This window comes from Equus asinus, chromosome 4, assembly GCF_041296235.1.
Source record: "Equus asinus isolate D_3611 breed Donkey chromosome 4, EquAss-T2T_v2, whole genome shotgun sequence".
Taxonomy (NCBI): domain Eukaryota; kingdom Metazoa; phylum Chordata; class Mammalia; order Perissodactyla; family Equidae; genus Equus; species Equus asinus.
The window spans coordinates 16,437,519-16,449,280 of NC_091793.1; positions in this window are offsets into that span (position 1 = coordinate 16,437,519).

Here is an 11,762-nt window from a genome sequence, read left to right on the forward strand (position 1 = left end):
AGGGAATGGCTAAGGCAAGTCTCAGAGGGGAGAGGACAGCAACACTTTTATCTTCACCAAGGACAGAGCAGGAAACAGCAGGCGGGATCCGGGTCAGACATCTGGTGAACTTCCTAACTCCCGGAGCTGGGAGGTGGGAGAGGCTCAGGGGGCATGGGCAGAGTGAAGGGAGGAGAGAGGGGTGACCTGGGCTTGGGAGGCCAGGGGCGGGCAGGGCTGTGCTCTGGGAGGCAGAGGGCCGGGGAGAGGAAGAGAGGTGAGTGGAGGCTGGACTCCTCACAGTCAGGCAGGCAGGTAAAGTGTGCGCTCCCTGAGCAGGCAGCCGGTGCTGCTCATGGGAGGCGCTGAGCCAGAGCAGGGCCGCCAGGAGCCAGGAAGTTCAGCTGGATGTCAGCCTGGAGCTCGCCTGCTGCCGTCCTGGCCTATTTCCCTCCTCTGGGTCTGAGTGTGTGCCCACATTTCTTCTCTGGGATGTCACATCCCTGCTCACCAGGTCATTGGTCTTGCAGGATGCAGAAACTCAGAGCTGCCCGGCCTGGGCGTCCCAGGACCCTTGGGAATCAGGACTTGGGAATCTTGGTGAGCCCAGGGAGTTGCAGGCCTGGCACCCACAGCAGTGCCCAGCAGAGGTCTGGGGATGGTCAGCCAAATGCACTGGTGAGGGGGACCCAGGGCCCAGAGCCCACCAGCAAGCTGCCCTGCACGGGCACCACTCCCAGAGGTGAGCAGTGCCTGGGCCAGAACTGCTTGGCCAGCTCCCCTGGCTGGCCTATCCTCTTGTGGTCTGGGCTCCGTGCCTCTCTGAGCACAGCTGGAATCCTGCAGCCACCTGGGACGCCATAGGATGAAAGGCCCTCACAGCCTTGCAAGGAAGCAGCCCAGATGCAGGCGATGCGGGCCAGGATCAGGAGTGCTCTTACTCCACCTGCAGGCAGAGGCCAGTGGCCGGCAGGGCAGGGCTGCGACACCCTCCAGGTGCCAGACCCAGGTGTCCTTGCTGGGGCCTTGTTGGTCTCCTCTGGGTGGCCAGCCCACCCACCCTGAGGCCTGAGGGTGGCCGTCAGGACTCCAGTCCTTCAAGACTAGCCCAGTGGGGGGTCTCGGCTGGCAACGCTGGGCAGGGCCCCTGGGGAGGCCTCTCTCCAGGTGTCTGTACTCTGGAAGCCCCCTGCTGGGCCACAGCTGGGGCCATTCTGCTGGCTCTGCCTATGTACCCCACCTCGCTGCCCCGGAGGAGGCTAGGGGGTTTTGCCCAAGGTCCCTCCCCTGGTTTCTGGCTCAAACTCTCACTTCTGGCTCCCGAGCCCCTGCTTTTCCCCCAAACAGGACGGGAGATGGCCTCCATCCTTTCACACATTCCTATGTTCAGCCCTCCATCTTTGCTGGACTCCTCAGTGCCTGGAGCTTGGCTGGGCATCACGGGGTCCCAGAGCTGAGTCTGAGATGAGCGCTTCCCTTAATTGAGGACAGAGGGATGAGCAAACAGGCCCCTCAAACCTCCCTACCTAAGGCCGTGATGGAGGGAAGAAGGGCTGGGAGTGCAGAGGGACGTGGAACTCAGCCTTGGGGGCGGTGGGGCAGTCAGGGAAGGCTTCCTGGAGGAGCTGGCTTCCAGGTTGGAACCTAGAATAAAAGGACAGGACAGAGAGGAGTTGAGAGGGGGGAGGAGGAAGAAAGACACCTCAGGCACAGGAGGCATGCGAGTGAGTGAGGGTCTGGGGTGGAATCAAAGGACAACAGAGCATGGAGTTTGGGGGCCTGGGCAGTGGGGAGAGTGGAGCTTGGAGAGCTGTCCCATAGGCAACAAGGTTCTGGAAGGTTCTGGAAGGACAGAAGGGAACCTTGCTCTTGAGCCTCCTGGTTTCCAGCATTTGGCAGGAGCCCTTGCTGTGCCACCCCCGCCTGTGGCCAGCACAGTCCTGTTCCTTCTGGGCAAAGGGCCTGGCTGCTAGCTGGCTGCCCTGATGCCCATGCTGCTGTCTGGAGCCCCCAGTTTCCGGTAGAAAAGTGTCTCCAGTGAGAGTCCTTGGCCTGTGAGGGGAGTGGGGAGCAAGGGCTGGGCACCGGCCCTCCCTAGGCTGCTCCTGGCCCGCCCCGACCCCTCTGCTGGGCCTGGCGGTTCCCTGAGGCTTCAGCAGGCCTTGGGCAGTTTCACGAGGTCCCACCAGCCCTAGGGAACATTCAGGAGGGCCTCCGTCGCCTTCCTTGGACTGCCTGCTCCCAGGGTCCTCGTCAGACCCAGGGAGGGCCCAGCCTGGGTGGGCACCGAGCAGGTCGCCTGGGGCTCCTCACGCTGCCCCTTTGAACTAACAAGGCTGACGCCAGGCCTTTGAGCTTCTCCTTGTCAACCCTGCCTCCCGAGAGAGCAGGGACGGCCCTGTCAATGGGTCCTGACACGGACGGGGTGACTAACGCCTGCTTCCCCTCCTGGGTTCCCAGGGAAGAGGGATCGATTAAATCTCAACGACAAACACTCTGGAGGAGGGAGGGCAGCCAGCAGTGACAGACAGAGCTGAGTCACCGGGACTGTCTCTGGGAGCTGCAGGGAGAGGCACTGCCCTATCTCAAAGGGCCCCGCTCTAGGGGAAAGGGTCTGCCAGCGCCTCTCATCCAGCAGACGGTGGGGCAGCCCCAGGAGGCCCAGCGGGGCCAGGCCTCCCCACACGTTAGGACTTTCTCATGGCCAGAGCTACTGGAAGGAGGGAGTTCCCTGTCACTAGAGGAATTCAAGCACGGTTTGACCTCCACATGAGGGCGAGGGAGGTGAGCAGCCCCACGGTGTTCTGATTCCGTGATTCTCTGACGCTGAGAGTCTCTGCTTTTATGTCTAGGGTTCCAAGAGTCTTGGAAGCGGTCGGAAGGGGTCACAGCTCTGGGCCAGGCTCTGGGGGATGGTTCTGGGAAAGCCGCCCTGCCCAGGCCCTCTCCTCCTGTGTCTGACACCAGTGTTCCCTTTGGAGGGGAGAAGCTCTTTGCCTCGCCCTTATTCATTCCTCCCACAGACATTATTGTGCACCTCCCATGTGTCAGGTGCTGGGGATGCAGCAAAAGGGGCAGTGGGGAGGGACTTGCCCCAGGGCACAGGGCAGGTGGGAGTGGGGGACCAGGACGCGGGCCCACCTCCTGCTCAGGGGGAATGCCAGTTGAGGTTAAGGAGCCCCTGCCTCTCTGCCATGTGGCCTGTGGATCAAGAGGGTGCTGGCTGGGCCCAGAGCAGGCTGAGAGCAAGGACTCTGGGTCCAATACTTCCTTCCCATGGGACCTTGGCCCACTCTGCCTCGGTTTCCCCTCTGTGAGCTAGGATGAGAGAGCCTGTCTAGGGGCCAGGAGGAGGGTCCAGAGAGACAGCCCGTGATGAGCACCCAGCAGAAGTCATCCCCCTCCCCCCACCATCCAGGCCAAGAAGGAGCCGAGAGCAGGGTGTCCCCAGAACTGGCAGCCAAGTAATGACCTTGGGAAGCCCCTCCACCACCGCCCTGCTCGGTCCCTCCTTCGCCGGGCAGGCTCATCAGTGGAGAGGTGCTGTCGCATGGACAGGCCCCTCCGTCTTCCCCGCTCAGGAAAGCAGGGCCTTCTCCCTGGGGAATTCTGCCTGCGGACAGACCCCTTGCCGCCCTGGCCAGCCCTGGTCAGAGCAGGCACCACAGGCACGGGGCTGCTGGGAAATCTGGTGCTCTGAGAACATAACAAGAGCCATGCCCTTGTGTGCCCACAGGACTTTACAGTTTACACGTTTCCCTATGGCCATTATCTGGCTCAGCCTCAGGGCCCAGAAGCCCCAGGTCCTGGCCTCTCTCTTGTCCTAGGGGGACGCCCTCAGTTGGTGCCCCTTCCCCTCTCCAGTTCCTTCCTGGGGGCCTCTCGCCCTTTGCTGGCCCTGACTGAGCCTGGGCCTCGGGGCCCCCGGGAGCCCCTCAACCCCGTCCCCCTCACGGGGCTCTCATGGCCACCAAGGCTGTCTGTGATGCTGACTCTCTGTGGCCCTGGCTGGTATAGCCAGAAGACCTCCTCAGCCCCCAGCTCCCTGGGGTGGCACCCAGCACATCTCCCTGACTGCTCCTCCCCGTCTGGGGACTCCTTGGGGCCACTTGCCCACCCCTGGACTCCTCCTGGCAGCCTGGCAGACCCCCTCCCTGAGGGTTCATGTCCCAGTTGCACCCCTGGAATGCCGCCCTGTGCACCTGTGCACCTGGCCTGCGGTGTGACCAGCCTGCCTGGCCCCCTGAACCGGCTGATCACATTTTCCTGCTTCACCCTCCACCTGCGCAGGCCTGAGCCTTCCTCTCACCCTGTCTCCAGCCCCTCCCTTCGTCCTTGCCCACCTGTTCCTTCTGGCTGAGACTCCCCCCTCACCCACTCGTTCCTGGCCCTCCCCTCAGCTGGGCTGTCGCTTCTTCCAGGACGCCCTCCCAGGCTGCACACCCACATCGGGCTGTGTTATTATTATCTGTTTACCCTTAGATGGGGGGTCTTATTCTTACTATCAGATGAAGGGGGGAACAGGACGGTGTCAAAGCCCCTCCTGGTGCTCCTGGCCCTGAGGCCTGACAGCCTGGGCGTGGCCTGGCCGGCGCTGCCCTGCCTCCCGAGCAGCCGTAATGGGCACCTTAATCCCATAATCATTTTCTGATACCTTCATACTCCTGTCACCGGCAGTGAAGTCAAAACTTGGCACGAGACCCGGAGGCCAGACCAGGCCTTGCACAACGCCGGGCGGGGCGCGGGGGGAGGAATCCCCGTGGGGACGCCAAGATGTGCCTATTTTTAGCCTCGAGAAGAAAACTAAACCCCAACACACACAACATGCAACACAAATATTTGTTTTTATTCTTAAAAGGGTTTGGGTGGCAGGTTTGGGGCCTGAGCACACGCTTGGTTGAGCCACGTTGGCTCAGAGGAGGCCTCACTGGTCCCCACACGCCCGGGCCCAGTGCTCCCTCCCGGGGACCCCTCCCGCTGCTCCGGGAGCCTCCCCAGCGTGTCCTTCCCGGAACTAGCCAGGCAACTTCCACCTCCCGCTATGCTCGCCACTGTCCCCCTGCCCGGACACCATGCCCCTTTCTGTAAGGGCAGCAGTGGAAATTCTGGCCTCCTGAGAATTCCTCCTCCTGCTCAGGACTCCCTGGCGCCCTCGGACCGGCCCTCCAGTAGCAATGTGGTGGCAGATGTCCCCTCTTTGGGTGTGCCGTTCTGATTGCTCCGTGTCAGCTCCTGAGCTGAGTCTCGGGGAAGCATGAGAGGAAGGCGTCCTCCAGGTGCTCACGGCCTCAGGGAGGGGCACAGGAATGTCTGAGCTGCCAGTCAGGCCGCCAGGAGTGCCTCCTTGGGTCCTGGGCAGCCAGGGGCAGGGCCCCCGCTCTAGCGAATGACCCTGAACTGGGCAGCTGTAAACCACGATTTCTTGTCTCACAGCTCTGAGGCCAGAAGTGCCAAGTCAAGGTGTCGGCAGGGTCGCCTCCCTCTAGGGGCGTAGGGGACAAGCCTTCCTTGGCTCTTCCACCTCCTGGTGGCTGTGGCATCCTTAGCCTGTGGCCGCATCACTCCAACCTTCAAGGCCAGCGTCTTCCAGTCTCTCTCTGCTCCTCTCTTCACTTGGCCAGACCCTCTGTGTGGTCACAGCTCCCTCTGCGCCCTCCCAGAAGGACACCTGTGGTTGTGTTTAAGGCCCGCAGATAATCCAGGATAATCTCTATCTCAAGATCTTTACCTTAATCACCCGGACCATATAAGGAAACGTTTACAGGCTCCAGGATTAGGACCTGGGTATCTCTGAGGCCATTCCTCAGCCCGCTACAGACAGCCTGGGCTGATAGACTCTGTGAAGCCCCCCAGAGGCAGCTCCTTCTGAAAAGCGGGCAAAGGGGGAAGAGGCGCCCCCGGGCGGAGGGAGGCATCGGCTCACACTCACGGGCAGTACTCACCAGCTAAGAAACACTTGCCTGAGGCTGGTTGGGGTCCCCATGGTCCATGCCTCCGACAGCCCTCCCTTGGGAACGTCAGCAGAAAGGTGTTGGTGAGGAGTGAGTGTCCCGCAAACGGTGGTTCTCCACATTCTCAGGGCTCTGCTCTGGCCCTGCCCAGCCCCTCCTGCCCAGAACTGTCTGCTTCACCTCCAACTTGGTCGGGGTCTGCCCAGGACTGCTAGAGTCCCTCCTGTCCCCTGGATTTGCCTGTGGGGCATGTGAGGTGCCTTCTACCTGGGACGTGCTCTTCACAGACCTCCGCGTGGCCGTCCTCCTGCTCCTCAGGTCTCAGCTTGACAGCCACCAACTCAGAGAGACCCTCCTGGGCTCCAAACTTAAGAAGCCACATGGTCACTGGCCATCCTCTCCCCAGAAGTGGCTCTCCCTGAGCTTCTCCCCCAGGCTTCCAGATGGTTCCGCTGGCATGTCCACCCTAAGGAAGGGACTGCTGTCTTGTCACCGCAGTGACAGGGCCTGGGGCAGAGCAGGAACACAGCAATATTTTGTAGACCCGGTGGATGGATATTTTCCAGACATTGGTTCAATGATGATAAATGCCGTGAATACCAGAAAACAGCGTTACCTAAGGACAAAACCAAAACAGCGAGTGGGGTGAATGCAGAAGCCACCTGACTGCTCAAGCAAGGCCGAGGACAAGGGCATGCCCCCCCATCCTGGCGGCCGTGGGGGCCTGGGCCTCAGGCCCTGGCTGGGTTCAGGTTACTACAAGGTTAGGAGCTCAGATGAAGCTTCGTCCAGGGCATGCGTTTAGTGAGCACCACTGGATGCCAGGACTGGCCTGTGAGCAGTATACTAAGTGCTGGGTCCAAGGACACCCCTGGGCTCGGGACCCGGACGAGGCCCTAAGTGCATCCTCAGGGTCCGATAGGTCATTTCAAAGAAAGGGAGGCTGGACCTCTTTCTGTCGAGGTGTTCCGGCGCCAGGTGCATCATGGGGCTTGGTGAACACTTTCGAACGAAATCAAACAGAACGATGGAGACAGGAGGTCCCGCCATCTGCACGCACGCAGCCCCGCAGAGCTCCAAGGAGCGTTCTTGGTGGTTCAAATCCCAAACCTTCCACCTCACAGCGAGTGTGTTTGGAGGGAGAGGGGTTTGGGGTCTGGAGCACTGGTGTGGGCCACCTAGGGGGCCGCCACTGGACCAGCAGCTCTTTTCCGGCTCAGACATCACGTCTGGATGGGCTCAGGGTGGGGTGCATATTGGGGTGTGTCCCTTGTGGCTCTTCTCACGCTGTCTCCTGGGAGCCCTGGGCCCAGGATGGGTGTCCAGGGGCTGCTCACGAGGGAAGGGCTTCTGGCCTCAGACCCACCTCCGCAGAGCGGTTCTTCTGTGACTGGTTTTACAAGGTGGGGTTCCACAGAGGGTTACTTTGACAAATGGGGCTCTGCTACTAAAAATGTTTGAAAACCACGAAGGGCGTCCAGCCTTTCCGGGAAGGTGCACGAGGCTCAGAGAGGAACCCAGTCTGCCCGGGCCACAAAGGGAGCGCTGGTGCCTTGGTCAGCATCTGCCCGTACCTAGGGGCTGCATCCCAAACGATGGCTTCCTGAAGCCGGGCTCTCAGCTCCGGCAAACCCACACGGGGGGCCTGGGCCCGAGCAGCCCTGTGCTGGTCCTGTCACCCTGCTGTCAGCTGGAGACCCTGAAGGAGAGTCCCCGTGGAAAGCGCAAGCCAAGAGAGTATGCGCTCCAGTGTTTGTAAGTGAAACTGCCACATGAAAGGCAAGTTCCAGAAATGCTTTGAGAGCTCTTAGGCATGCTAATTAGTCCTGAGGTCATGGGTCAGGACAGGTGGGACAAGGCAGCCTTGTTACCGGGTGCAGGTCGGCTTCCCTGGGGTTATGGTGGATGACCCACTTGCCGTTTTCCTGGAGGCCTGGCTGCTGCTGCCCGCTGCAGGGTGTTGCCCCGTGTTGAGGGGAGTCTGGATAGAGCAAGGCCTGTCGTGCCTCCAGGTGGGCAGGGGGTTCAAGGATGACGGATCTTATGAGGCAACAGTGCAGCTCAACGCCCAACACCACCTGGCCTCCTGGCTGGACCCTGTGAAGCGAGAAAGGCTTGGCCCTGTCAGAAGGAGCTGCCCAACAAGGAGACCAGACCAGGACCCAGGGCCGGAGAGACGCGCCTGCGGGAGGGAGGGCTGTGGGACCACCCCCAGCTTTCTAAGGCAGAATTCAACCTTCATGATCAACCAGCAGGGATGCAGGAGGGACTTCCGGAACCAAGGCTGAGGGCAGGAAAGGCCAGGAAGCTCAAGGGCCGGAGGGGAGTGTCCCAGGTGCCCAAGGGAGCCAGGAGAGCTCGGCAGGCCCTAGGGCCCCTAGGCCAGCAGGGGGGAGGGGCGGGAGTGTGCAGGGCCTTGAATGCCAATCCTGGACCACTCACTCTGCTTCTGCCCCAAGAACCACGGAAACCACCTGGCCATGGCCACAGCCTGGTGACTTCTGGGGGGTCAAATCCCATGGGTGCTCTCAGGCTTCCCACCCTGGGCTCTCAGCGGCGTCTGCCACTGCTGCTAGTCAGCTTTGTCAGGAGGATCTCACCTCTGTGGGCCCCGCACCCAGCACCGGCTCCCTGGCCTCCCAAAGGTGACGACGAGAGGAAGAACGGACTCTTAAGCGGACAAACGAAAGGATGAGTGAGCGAATGAATGAAGGAGAGAGCGAATGAATCAATGAGAGGAGGAATGAATGATTTGGGAATGAATGAACAAGTGAGCAGAAGCGTTCCTCGTACAGCAGACCACCTGAGCGGGGCAGAAGGGCAAGCCCCACGCCATGCCATGCAGGACCATGCTGGGAGAAAGACAGGGGTCAGCCCGGGCCCCATCACCAGGGCCTTGGGGGCCGCTGAGTCCATGAACACACCAGCAGCTTCCCTGGGGTCCTGCAGGCCCTGCAAACGTGGGCAGAGTGTCCCACACTCAAACCCACAGGATCTCAGGCCCCTTCCTCCCTGGGCACCACTGCGTCCCCTGGGCCCTCTGGCTCCCTGTTCCTTGCCTGAGGTGACCTTCCAGTGCTCTCTGCTAGGTAAACTGCACATCCTTCAAGGCCCATTCACAAGTCACCTCCTCCAGGATGTCCCCACTACTGTGCATACGAGGGCAGGAACAGGGACTCCAGGGGCAGAGCCACCGCCCACTCATTCCAGGGGCTTCGAGGAGCTGTGCCGTCGTCCTGTCAGCACCAGCCCCAACCAGTGTCTGGTGGGAGAGAGACTCCTGCACACAATGCACTGTGGGGCAGACCAGAGAGAAGGGCCTGGCGTGGTGGGAGCGTGGCCTCTGTGCCGGAGCCCGGCTCCCTGCTTACTGCCTGGGCCTGGGGCTGGACGGCCTAACCTCACCGAGCCTCAGTTTCCTCTTCTGTGAAGTGGGGATTATTGCACCTCACAGTCCGTGAGGATCAAAGGGCCTGTGAAGAAGCGCGCCGGGCACAGCACCAGATGCGAAGGAAGCGGTTGGCCCAGTGTTTGCTGTTCAAGAAGGGCAGCTGGGAGCAGAGAGTGAAACCCCAAAGGCACATGAACCCAAGGATGTGTATGCGCCTCTTTGGGACTTGAGGCTGCCCCAGGGTCTGCCCCATCGGAGGAATCTTCCTCCTCCCTGCGCCGGACCCCACGGCCCCCAGCACGGCAGCCTGGCCTCGTCCGCCGAGCCTGAGCCCCTTGGGGGCAGGGTCCCGTCAGCCTGGCATCCGTGCGCGCCCAAGGGGAAGCCCCAGGGCACAGAGCAACAGGCTTGACCCAGGGCGGTTCCTTCGCCCCCATGGGGCCCTGTTTCTTCATCTATAGATGGGGTTTGTACCTACCCTGCAGGGTGACGTGAGGTCGCACGAGGTCCTAAGTGCGCCACGCTGTTGGCTGCTGTCAGGTGTTGGTGTTACAGGAAGCAATTTGATCTCTATGGCCTCATGTCGTTCCCCTCGAAGCAGCCAACATTCTCTGACCCTTCCGAGAGCCCAGTAGGGCTGGGGACAGGGCAGGTATGGGCTCACAGGCTGGACCTGACTCCTGCCCCATGCCCCCTGGGTCTGGTGGGTCCAGCAAGTGGCCCTGTTGTCATGGGCCTGGGTGACTGCCTGCGTCCTCTCTGGGAGCCTTATGGCCCTGACGACTGCAGCACCCCTCCTGCGAGCTGTCAGGGCCTCCTGACCTTTACTGCGGAGCCCTCAGAGCTCCGAGGGGCTCTCAGGCTGGGAGGGCCAGCTCTGACCTCGGGACAGAAGCTCCCCTCAGGAGCCCTGGCTTCCTTGTCTGCAGCTGATAATCCCACCTGCACTGCGGAGCGGGAGCTGGGAGCCAGGCCCTGGGAAGAAGACCTGGCCCCTCTGCTGGGGTTTGGGAGGGCGACCCATGGGGTTTTCACTAGTTGCTCCGCCCTTGGGGTAATTGAGAACGCGGCTTCCTTTTAATTAAAGCTTTGCAAAGGGCCTGAGCTCCCCAGGAAAGGAAAAGTGTAGATGCGGAATAATTAGCTGGACAAAAGGCAAATCCTCTTAGCAGCTCCCTGGGCGATGGCAGGTTAATTGGCTGATGCTCCGGCCGCCCGCCCGGGCCAGACACCCCAGCTTTCCCCAGCTTCCCGCCGCTTGCTGACCCCGAGGCCACACCTGCCCCGCTGGCCGGCGTGGGAACCCAGCAGGGGCTCCAGTTGCCCTCTGATCCGCCCCTGCCCCGCCAGGCCCTCACTCAGCATCCCCCCACCCCCACCCCGAGCCAGGGGCAGCTCTGGCTCATCTCCGGGGAGCTCCTGTGGCCCTGGGCAAGCATCCGAGGACCGCCCCAGAGGCATGCTCTCCTGTGGCCACGTTCCAGCCACAGCACCCCTCTGAACCTTTGCCTAAGGGGACCCTTCTGCCTGGTGTGCCCTCCTCCCTGCCACACCCCTGACCCAGGAGAACTCATCTTCCAGGGGCAGGACCGGCCAAGCCTCTCCTGGGCCAGCCTCTCCTGCTCAGTGCCCACCCACAGGACTCTCACAGCAGGCCGCTGTGCTGGCTACACATACCATCTCTCCAACTCATCTCTGTCCTTATCTGTCCCCAGACAGAGCTGGAATCGTCTCCAAGGACTCAGGGCCCAGTGCAGGCCCAGCATATAGAAGGCACCCAGGGCCTGCCAGGCCCCCTGCAAAGCTTTAAAGCAGGTTGTAACTAAGGAGTGGAAATGGCGAGAGTCACTCATCAGCCCAACCATGGGACCAGGGAGAAAGGCTGTCCCGTCCATAGGAGGGAGCTGGTGTGGAGAAACTGGGAGGTTGTTGACGGAAAAGATAGAAGGAGGGAGGGAGGGAGGGAAAGATGGAAGAGAGAGGAAAGGCGGAAGATGGGAGGAGGAAGGTGGGAGGGAGGGAGGAGGACGTTGGAGCTGAATGATCAGACTTTGGTGCCTTCAGGACTGTCGGACCCCCACTGGGCAAGGCTCACAGGGAGGATCAGTTTCATTTCCACCGTTGTGATAAACCATTCTGGAACATCCATTTTCCTGCCCTGCTATGTGTAGCCTTTCACCGGCTGTGGCCCCCGGGTGGACGCCTGAGCCGCAGCCACCATCATCACTGTCCACAAGCGTGGACAGAGCCAGAGGTGCCGGGCCTGCACCTGGTTTGGGCGATGAGGCCGCTGAGGCCAAGAGAGGTTGGGCTGCGGCCACACGCTGAGCTGCGGGAGAGCAAGGGAGCAGGAGGATGGGCCAGCGCCCTGTCCTGCTGGCCAAGTGAAGAGTCGGGGGCCCAGGTCGGGGGAGGGGGCCGCCTGAGGTCACCACAGGGCT